The sequence below is a fragment of the Gossypium hirsutum genome, chromosome D07 (genome assembly GCF_007990345.1).
Source record: "Gossypium hirsutum isolate 1008001.06 chromosome D07, Gossypium_hirsutum_v2.1, whole genome shotgun sequence".
In the NCBI taxonomy this organism is placed as follows: domain Eukaryota; kingdom Viridiplantae; phylum Streptophyta; class Magnoliopsida; order Malvales; family Malvaceae; genus Gossypium; species Gossypium hirsutum.
In genome coordinates, this window is record NC_053443.1 from 20515837 (window position 1) to 20526440 (window position 10604).

Here is a 10604-nt window from a genome sequence, read left to right on the forward strand (position 1 = left end):
TAAGCACAAATTTGACTTAGTTAATTCCCTACATAGTTCAAGATAGGCCTGTGGCGGGCTTTGGCAAATATAGCATTGTGGAAATGCGAGTCAAGGTGGAGATTTGTTGAGTATGCCTCATATTTCAATCAAATTTGAGAGATAATCTTCCAGTTAAACTCTATTTATTTGTTTCAATCGAACTCTGATTAATCTAAATTATTATTTTTTATTATTTGACCTACAGAGTTAGCCTATAAATAGGCTCTTTTACAACCTCAAAAAATACATCCATTAAAGATTAGAACTCATAACACTTTTCGAGAATTTTGTGTTTACACTTTGAAGGTTCTTTATTTTCGGGTTTTGGGGTTTAATTTTTATCTCTATCTTTTGTACTCTTCGTTCTTTTGCCATTATAGTAGAATTATCTTTGCACGTGATTTTTTATCATCTTTAGAGGGGTTTTTCCACATTAAATTTGTGTATTCAAATTTGCAATTTCTTCTGCTATTTTTACTTCGTTGCTTAATCAGGTCAATCCCCAACACCAACAATGAATACAATGTTGCAACATTGAAGGGCATAATTAGGGGTGAGCATTCGATCGAATCAAGTGAAAATTTTGAGTTAATCGAGTTGACAAGTCCTCTTTTATCATCCTAACTCGATTTGAATTTTTTTTTAAATCAAGTTGAGTAAAATGAAATTCGAGTTGAATTGAATCGAGTGAAATTGTTCGAATTAAATTAAAAATTAAACATGTCAAATTAAAATCTTGTTACAATATAACTAATTCCATGTTGGAGCACATAAATTTGAAACCATATATATTTGAAAACTTTTTCAAAGCAAAACAATAATAAAAAAAGATATTTTAGTATGATAAACTTGAATCATTAATTAACTTATTTAGATCCCAAAATTATTATTTTAGAAAAATTTTAAATTTTCAACTTTCTTTATATATTATTTTAAATTTTTTAAAAATATGATAATTTTTTAAAAATATAATTTTGGAATTTTATAAATATTTTGAATTTTAATTTTTTTTTGTAATTTTTTGTTGAGAAAAAGACTAATTTGCTCATTTTCAAAACTGACAGGGACCAAAGGGGTATTTACACTAATCTGTTATTCGAATTGTAAAATTAAACTCGACTGAAACTCGAATAACTTATTTGAGTTGACTTAAATAACTCGATTCAATTAACTCAAAATTTAAAGTTTTTTTCGATTTTTTGAAATTAAATTGAATTTTGCTCACCACTAGGCACAGTGTTACAATGTCATAGTTTGCAGCTAAAAAAGATGATTAACTTTGACCTCAATGTTGTGATCGTGCAGGATGGACGTTGCAATGTTGAGGTTGTAATTGCCAAATTAAGGATGGCTATCTTAGGGTAAAAGATGAAAATTTTCATCAATGTTGCGACATTGTGCTTCAAAGAGTTGTTTAATGAAGGGAAAATAAGACATTTTTCTACTCCATAGCTTATGGTATAAACACCATTTCTTCTACAATTAAGAAATAGCAAAGTTCATTTTCTTAGATTAGTCTTTTGGTTAGCAACTTTTTTAGAGAGTATTTGCATTTCATTTGTAATTAAATTAGATTCTTGTAATTTTAGCTTGCATTTAGTTTCTCTTTTTGTTTTCTTTTGTATTTGAACTTAAACTCCCAATGAAGTTGAAGATTTCAAGCTTAGGCATGGATAACTTTAACTTTTGAAAAGCTAGAGATTTGGATGGATCTCCTCATCACTTTTGTTTGAGAATTTCTCTCTTTTTCTTTAATTTCTTTCTTTTAAATTGTGATATAATGTTATATCTTAATGTATTTGTAATGACCCAAAATTCACGGGCATCGAAAAAGTATAATAACAGGCCTCCGTCTTAGTAAATTGAGTTCGAAAATAATTATTAGAAATATTTACGAGACTAGTTGTGTGTTTAATTAGATTTTTATTTAGTGAATATAACTTAATTTAAAGTAATTAGGAAAAGGATCAAATTGAATAAAAAATGAAAGCCTAATTATAGATTAAAAGAAAGTAAAAAGGGCTAAAATGGAAATTAAACCATTTATATGAAATGAGGCGGCATACAAGCATTAAAATCTAAGATTTTATTTGAGTTATACATAAATATTATATATATATTATTATTATAATTATTAACCATTGTTATGGTTTTATATTATTATTATTATTATTATTAAATAAAGTAAATAGTAGACAAATGGATGGTGATAAAATAATACATGTGTAATTAAAATATGTATATATTTGTAGTTTGTAAATTTAATTTGCTTATTAATTAGTATAAGATATTTATTATTTATTATTAGTTATTATTAAATTAAAAGATATTTAATAATTAAATAATTAGTATAAGATTTTTGGGTAATAATAAATTATGATTTTGCCAAGTGTGTAGTAAAAATAAAATACAAGTGTATTACATTTATTTATTTACTTAAAATTTAAGTAAAAGATATTTATTAATTAAATTATTATATTAAAAGATTTTTTTTGATGAAGTAGTTTTTTTTTTAAATTCGACAGTATTAAAGCATGGAAATAAAACACAATTGTCCATATTGGGCTAGACCCAATAATTGAATCTTAAAAAACAAGAAAACGGCCTTACATCAGTTTAGCCCACAAAAGCAAAACAAAATTAAAAATAAAAAACTCCAGCCGAGCGGTCAATAGCCTGCATTAATCATGCTGTCTTTTCCTCTGTCCAAGGCCACTGAAAAGTAAAACCAAATCCCTTCAAATCTTTTGCCTCTCTGATTAATTTTACTAACAGACATTTCTTCTTTCATCTCAAACGTCTTTCACCCTTTCCAAAATCAAAACTTATCTCCTTTCCCTTTTCTCCGAATAATCCAGTCCATTTGGGTCTTGCTCTTCATAGAATGCTCTTAAGGTCTCTCCTTCCAGGTATTGTTCCTCTCCCTTCTTGAGTGTTTCTTTTGCTAATCTATGTGCTTCGAAATTTCCAGTCCTTGGTATAAAGAAGAATCTGATATTTTGAAACAAACCTTTTAAAGCTTGAATATCACTGATGATTGCTCCTATTTCTGATCTGTCGCGATTTTCCTTTGACATTTTGATACAACCGTTTTTGAATCTCCAAGAATGTCTAAAGTAAGATATCTGATATTGTTAATAGGGTAAATGATAAAATGATAAACCAAACGAGTTGATTAAATGAGATATTGAAATGAAATGAAAAGGGTAAATTGTGAATTGAAATGTGATATGAAATTGAAGAATGAACCTAAGGTTCATGATATGTCCAAATTTAAATTGTGGATATATGATATTGTTTGATGAATTGCTATTGTTGAGATATTGAATTAAAATTTGTATATAAGATTTATGCATTATATGTTTATTATTGTTATAATTTGAATTATGGTAATACCAATGAGTATGAAATACTCAGCGTACGGTTGTTTTTTTGCGCAAGTCGATAGAAGTCAAAGGTCCGGGTTCAGCATCCAGATTAATCCCGGCCTCAGCATAACTTTGGTGATGTATATTTTCTTTTGGTAATGTGGCAAGTACATAGGATGTGTATAAAGATTATTATGTTTTAGTATTATAAGTTTATGAATTATAATGAAAGAAGTTTATCTATTTTTATTTAATTAGTACATTGTTAAATTTAAATTGATATTATGTTGATTGAGTTTGATTAGAAGTTATTTAGAATAGAAAATGAGAATGTGACATGAATTGGTTTATTTGATTATATTTGAAAATGTTATGGTTTTAATTGCAGGAGATTTTATATAAAAATAAGTAGAAATGCTGCCGAAATTTATAAAAAAAATGAAGTCAATTGGTAAACAAACATATGAATTTATGATTTATTTTAATATGTTTGTTATTTAAGAATTATTGTAAATTATCTGATATGTCTAGTAATGCCTCGTAACCCTATTCTGGCGACGGTTTGGGGTTAGGGGTGTTACAGTATTTTCTATTTTTTTCATGATTGGGTAATGCAGGTAATTGGTCGATTGTGAACTCTATGAGATATTGCGAAGTTGGAATAATTGTTGACTGGATGATTTATGGAATTTTTTTGTGTTGATTTATATGCTTAATTTGGCTATGACTAACATCCTTAGGTAAAATCATAGACTAGGGAAAATGAGGACTAACTCTAGTTGAAATAGGTTAGCTAGGGAAAACAGAGACTAACTTTAGGTATCTAGACCAATCAACCATGTCAAGCATTGTTGAGTTCAGAGACCCAATGTGTGCTAGGGCCTAGAAGCAGGAACTGCAATTCTAATTGTGAACTATGGGATTCAATGGGTCGAGAGACCGAATTGGAGGCTAAGGTTAACAATCACCGAAGGAGTCTAGTTAGCATGTCGTTCGCTAATAAATGGTTGGATCGATTAGCCAATACTTGAGCTTGTTGTTGAAAGTATAGTTGAGAATTAATAATGTTAGGGTTAGTGTTTTTAATTGAGTAGCTTAGTCTTCAATTCAATGAATATGGTTGTCACATCCCAAAAATCAGGTTAGTAGAAATGGGGTTAGTGAAACCTTTTAAAAATTTTGACAAGTGAATTCATCTGGTTTAGTGGTTAAGTGTTGTGCTTGTGTGTGAGAGATTCTGAGTTCGAATCCTTTTCCTTGAAATTTTTGTCCCAACCACTATCTTCAAGTTTATGCACATCTATTGAAAAGAATGAACCTGTTGGTTCAGTGGTAAGGTGTCAGCTTACCCTTTGGTCCTGTATTTGAATCCCTACGCGTGCAAACGAGAACTTTTTGTTAATTTCCTACTTCTGTCGTCCATGTGTGAGTGTTTGGGTCAAATTTAAACTCTAGTTAATTGATAAGTTAACAAAAAAAATCTAATAAGTTGGGATTTTCTTTTAAACTTTATTTTCTTTTTATTTTTTATGAGAAAATCCCTCCCCAAAATACTCTCCCACTCAACTGCCCACCTCTCAACTTTTCTCCATTCTTCTCATTTGTTTCATGTCAACTGCTATTAGAAAAAAAATACTCTCTTATTTTTCTTCCTTCTTTTCTTCTTTGATGCTACTGTGAATTAACAACTGTGCCAAATTTGTGGTTACTCCCAAAGTTTTCTTTTTCCATCTTGTCATTTCGCTATGGTGATATTATTAGGTTTGGGGTGCGTATTTTAAGGTTCGATAAGGTTTTGAATACTTTGATGTTAGTATCCCATTATTTCGTCGCAAAGAGATGGATTTGTTAGCCTAATTGTTTTTCATGCACTATTAGGAGAAGATCGTGAGGTGTTTGACGTTTCTCCAGGAAGTTAGGTGTTTATACCACTGTTTCTATCAATGGTAAGTGATTAATGTTTGCGTTTTGGGGCTGATTCATTTGGTTAAGGTTTTTGGATAGTGGTTGTGGTCCATTTTGTGGCTTGAAATTAGTATATTGATGCATAGTGTTTGCTTTTAATTGACGTTTTAGGTACTAAAATTATTGTCACTGTGTTCACTTCAGAAATCAAAGGTGTGTGACTTGATTTTGTAAAAACAGCGAACGACGTAAAGCTGAAAAGTATTCTATCAATGTTACACGGTCGCGTGTGGGCCACATAGGCTGGGCCAGTTAGGTCGTTTCGGTTACACGGGTGTGTGAGGGCCCGTTTTTTTGGAAATTTTTACCTTGGCCCGTTTGACTTTGAAATTCATAATTAGACCTTATATGGGGTTCGTTTGGCTTAAATAAGACTTAAAATGTGACATCTTTCGATATGTGTCTGTATGTGATGTAGGTAAGGTATGTGAGAAATACATGTACGTTTTGTGTTCTAATAACTCCGAAATCATGATTGTTGACACCTTTTTTTTTGATGAAAAACGGGGTCGACTTGGGTTTTGGAAAATGAAAACAAAAATGGGAGTCGCCACCAATCCCTTTTTTATGAGGTGTGATTGGATTACTTCGAAAAATGGTTGTTATAATAAACGGTTTGATTTTATTAAAACAACGGTTTTGGTCTACGAAATTTAGAAAATGGGTTCGGGAGTCGGTTACGCACGAGGAAGGATTAGCACCCTCGATACGCCCAAAATTGGTACCTAGTTGATTACTTAATGTCTTAATGTCGAAAATTGAGAATTTAAAAGAATTTTAAAAATACGATCCTTGTATTAAAGTGTTGAAAATTTTGGGAAAAGAGGGGCACGTTTCACGTTAATCGAGAAAGAAAGCATCATATCCAGTAAGTTAGGACACAATGTCTCGAATTCCCGATATGCGAATGAATGTCAAAATTTACTTATTTAAAAGATATTTAATTATCTTGGATTAAAAAGGGGATCATGTCCAGTGAGTTAAGACACGATCTTTTTTATTTTCGAGATCATTTAAAACTTAAGTTTGAAAAGATTCGTGTAATAAAGTTTAAAAGAATATTCAGTTGTTTAAATCAAATGAAGAAATCGCAACTCAATACGTTAGGGCACAATTTTTTCAAAATATTAAACATTAAATATGGTATTTATTTCGAAAAATCCTCGTCTCGAGGAAACAACATGTCACATCCAATGCGTTAGGACACAACATATTGAATTCTCGATAACGAGCTTTTTATCATTTTTAAAAAAGAGTAATCCCGATTATTTAAATTCAACGAAGAAAGTCGGAATCCAGTACGTTAGCGCTCGATTCTCTCGAAGATCCAAAATACCGAATATTACTTATTTTTAAAATTTTCATTTTTGATAAATTTGAGTAAAAAATAAAAGCAAAATAATGATAATGATGACAATGTAAATGAGATAATACAAGCACAACTAAAATGAGCACCAAGTAAAATACGTAATAAACGAATCAAAGATACATGAAATAATAGACGAATAAAAAATCTAAAGCATTCCATAAAAATAATAAACGCTTCAATAAATGAATAAATAAATATCAAATATAACAATGATAACAATATGAATTATAAAAATGAAATATTTATGTATGTGCATCTATATATTTAAATTATAAATTATATGAAGGTATATATATCTATATATACATAAAAAAACAAATACGCATATCTATGTATATATATAAAAAAATTATAAAGCATAAAGAACATAAGTATATACATATATGTAAAACGTATGTTAATGTATGTATATATATATAAAAAATGGTACAAATAAATAAATAAAATGCAATAATAATGATAATAATAATAATAATAATAAACTCAATAATAAATAAAATGATAGGATTAAACTGAAAACAAAACAAAATACCAGGGGAGAAATCAAAATAAGATAAGGCCACAAGATCGATTTGCGATGCGCGCAGAAGAAGGGGGATCGATTGAGCAATTTTCCCCAACCTTATGCGCATGTGCTCCGCACTGGACTAAATCGAAACGCATAAAAAGCAAATAGCCAAATTTAAAAATTTGAATGGGACTAGATCGCGCCATATTGCATGAGCGGAGGGACCGGATGTGCAAATAGTCCCTCCGAGCCTGAACGCGCGGATCTTAGACCCATTAAGGACGGGTTTTCGGGTCTTATAAAAATAAAAGGAAAGAAAAAAAACTAAAACCTACATCATTTTTAAAAAAAAACAGAGACACCCTCTGGTTCTCTCTCCCTGCCACAGCCCTTAAACCCAGGCCACCGTCTCCGCCTCCAAGGCCAGTGGCCGGAGTTACGCGAGAACGGCCCATTTGCCTTCTCTTTTTGAAGCGTCCCCGAAGGCTAAGCCTTCTCAGCCACAAGACCAAAAGGAAGAGGGATGAGATGCCCCTTTCGGTTTGAATCCAACGACGGCGAGGGTGGGGTTCCGACACCAGCCCGTCGAAGCGGTAAGGTATTTATCCTCTCCCTTTTAACTTCTTTTTCTTTGTTGAACGAATGCAAAAAATATAAACAGAAAAATAAAAATAAACAATAGATGAAGAATAAAGTAAATAAGAAACAAGAACAGAGAAGAATCAATCGGAGTCAACCTTTTGATCTGTTTTTTCTTTTTTTCGATTTGAAAGTGTAGTGTCCATCCCATTTACAGAGATATTGCTTTTCTTTTATATCCCATTTACATTGTATTTTAGTTGTATTCTTTGCATTATCTGTTGTGTGCTCCGACTTTCTCTGCCATTTTGCAGGTGTTGATGAAGCTAGGCACGGTGGGTGGCGATGGGACAAGGCAGACGGCAGAGGGAGGGATGCGGCGCTAGGTTTGGCTAGGGTTTCATTTTTCTGAAACCCTAGTTAGGTTTTTAGGGGGAATTGGGCTCGGGTATTGGGCCGTTCGAGTTTTTGGGCTCCGGGTTAGGCTAGTTGGGTTGGTGGGTTAGTTTAATTTGGTTTGGTTTTTGTTTTTTGTAATTGGGCCCCAGGCTAAAAATTGGGCTTGTACAGCTGCCCCTCTTTGCTCGTTGTCGTGTAACGAGAACAGAGCAAAGACTAAGAAAGACCAATTTTGCCCGGTCTCGTCGATTCTTGACTTCTCTTGACGCTTCTCTTCTTCAAGTAGTCTCATTCCAATCCAATGTGTCGTGTTGCTTCAATCCACTCCACTGCAACTTCAGAGAGATGTCTTGTAACTTCAATCCATTCTGTCGTAACTTCAGGGGGTAAGGTCCATCATTTTGACCCGCTCCACTGCAACTTTAGGGAGATCGGACTCATATCTTCAACCTGCCCCACTACAACTTCAGGGAGATCGGACTCATATCTTCAACCTGCCCCACTACAACTTCAGAGAGATAAGGTTTGTGACTTCGCTTCCATCTATTCCACTACAACTTTAGGGGAATAAGATTAGACATGATAAGAATTGCTATCTACTGTCCGCTCCGCTACAACTTTAGGGGGACATGACTTGTTGTTTTCAGTCTATTCCACTGCATCTTCAGGGAAATAAGACCTGATGCGATCTACTCTGCTGTAACCTCAGAGAGATAAGATCCTTTATTTTAATCCGCTCCACTGTAACTTCAGGGAGATAGGATAGTGTCTTCGATCTGCTCCGTTGTAATCTCAGGGAGACAAGATCTCTGGCTTCAATCTGCTCCACTGTAACCTCAGGGAGATAAGATCTGAAATTCTCTGTTCTACTCCACTGTAACCTCAGGGAAATAAGACCTGATGTGATCTTCTCTACTGTAACTTCAGAGAGATAAGATCCTTTAATCCGCTCCATTGTAATCTCAAGGAGATAGGATTACTATCTTTGATCTGCTCCGCTGATATCTCAGGGAGATAAGATCTGAAAGTCTTCGGTCTACTCCACTGTAACCTCAGGGAGATAAGACCTGGTGCGATCTGCTCTGCTGTAACTTCAGAGAAATAAGATCCTTTATTTTAATCCGCTCCACTGTAACTTCAGGGAGATAGGATTATGTCTTCGATCTGCTCCGCTGTAATTTCAGGGGAATAAGACCTTTTATAATGAACCTAATTATGCTTAACGATTAAGATGACATTATCAAAATGAAACAAATGCTCCTAACTAGATGTGTATGAATGACATGCAAAATGTCATGAAAACGATTCCTTAATGCTTAGGTTATCATCACACAAAAGCTTATTAAGGCTTTATCACTGACGCGCTACACCACCTTCTTGCTCGATTAGCATATCCAAAGAAACACTTAATCTGATTGCCCCCCACTGTGCACGTCAAAGTTCAATCCACTGGGACATAAAATTTGTACCATCAATCTCCCATTGTAACCCAAGGGTGGAAAGGTATGGCTTTTCTCAATCTTCTCCTATCGCAATTCAATGACATTGAATGTGAAACTTTTTGGTCCTTTACCTCATCCCCAAGGTGTCATACCAAATGCTAATGCACAAATGCAAAATTTTCTTCCCCTAGAAGACCTTTTCTTCTTGCCTGGTAAACATCGTTTTTTGGTTCATTGAAGCTTTGCCACCGACACGACATCTTGTCATTTTGTTCAATCAATGTTTAGACAACAACATCTGAAAAGATAGTCTTTAACTTAGACTCTTCCTTCTTAGATATCTCCAACCTTTAAAATTGGCGCGTTCTAAACAATAGTCCTGTTTCAGGTTCCTATATTATTTAGAACTTTTCAGAGTAATATGCAAAACCTCCGTTGTGAACGTTTTATTAGTCCATTAATCATTATTCCAATACAACATGTTTGCAAAAAGGTCATAATAATAGATAAGAATAAAGTTGGTTCTGATCATAACTCAAATAAAACATCAAAGATGGCGAAAGAAAGGTAACAAAGAAGTGGATTGAGAATGTGTATTTTCACAAAAAGAAAGGAAGAAAGAATGTATTTTCAAGAATACACATAAGAACTAGGTGCCCCAGTTATCGCAGATTGAGTTTCTCTGTACAAACTTTCCGAAGACCCTTCTGAGTTTGACAGGTGTTCAGGAGATCTGCAATTGCTTCAAGACGTTGCATATCCTTTCTTGTTGGTTCAAGTAAAGGAAGATCATCATATCCCCCCGATCAAAATTTGATCCGCTCCAGTCCTGATGTTCCAATCCTGCCCAATACTTGAGTCGCCCTTTTCGGGTTTTCGACTCAAACCGTCTTTGGTCTCAAAGTGCCCTTTACGGGTTTTCACCTTAGCCTCTCCAAAGTCCCTTTTTTTTT

General features: G+C 33.2%; 1 long non-coding RNA gene across 3 annotated transcripts; it reads left to right on the forward strand.

Annotated features, from left to right (window-relative positions):
* Nucleotides 1-2572: 2572 nt before the first annotated feature.
* LOC121219083 (uncharacterized) lies at nt 2573-5743 on the forward strand. Of its 3 annotated transcripts, XR_005915730.1 has the most exons (4): nt 2685-2930; nt 3463-3544; nt 5268-5335; nt 5466-5743. It is a non-coding gene; the product is annotated as an uncharacterized lncRNA (long non-coding RNA). The 3 variants fall into 3 exon arrangements; XR_005915729.1 differs by having other exon boundaries at nt 2678-2930; nt 3470-5335; XR_005915728.1 differs by lacking the exons at nt 5268-5335; nt 5466-5743 and having other exon boundaries at nt 2573-2930; nt 3463-3771.
* Nucleotides 5744-10604: the final 4861 nt, after the last annotated feature.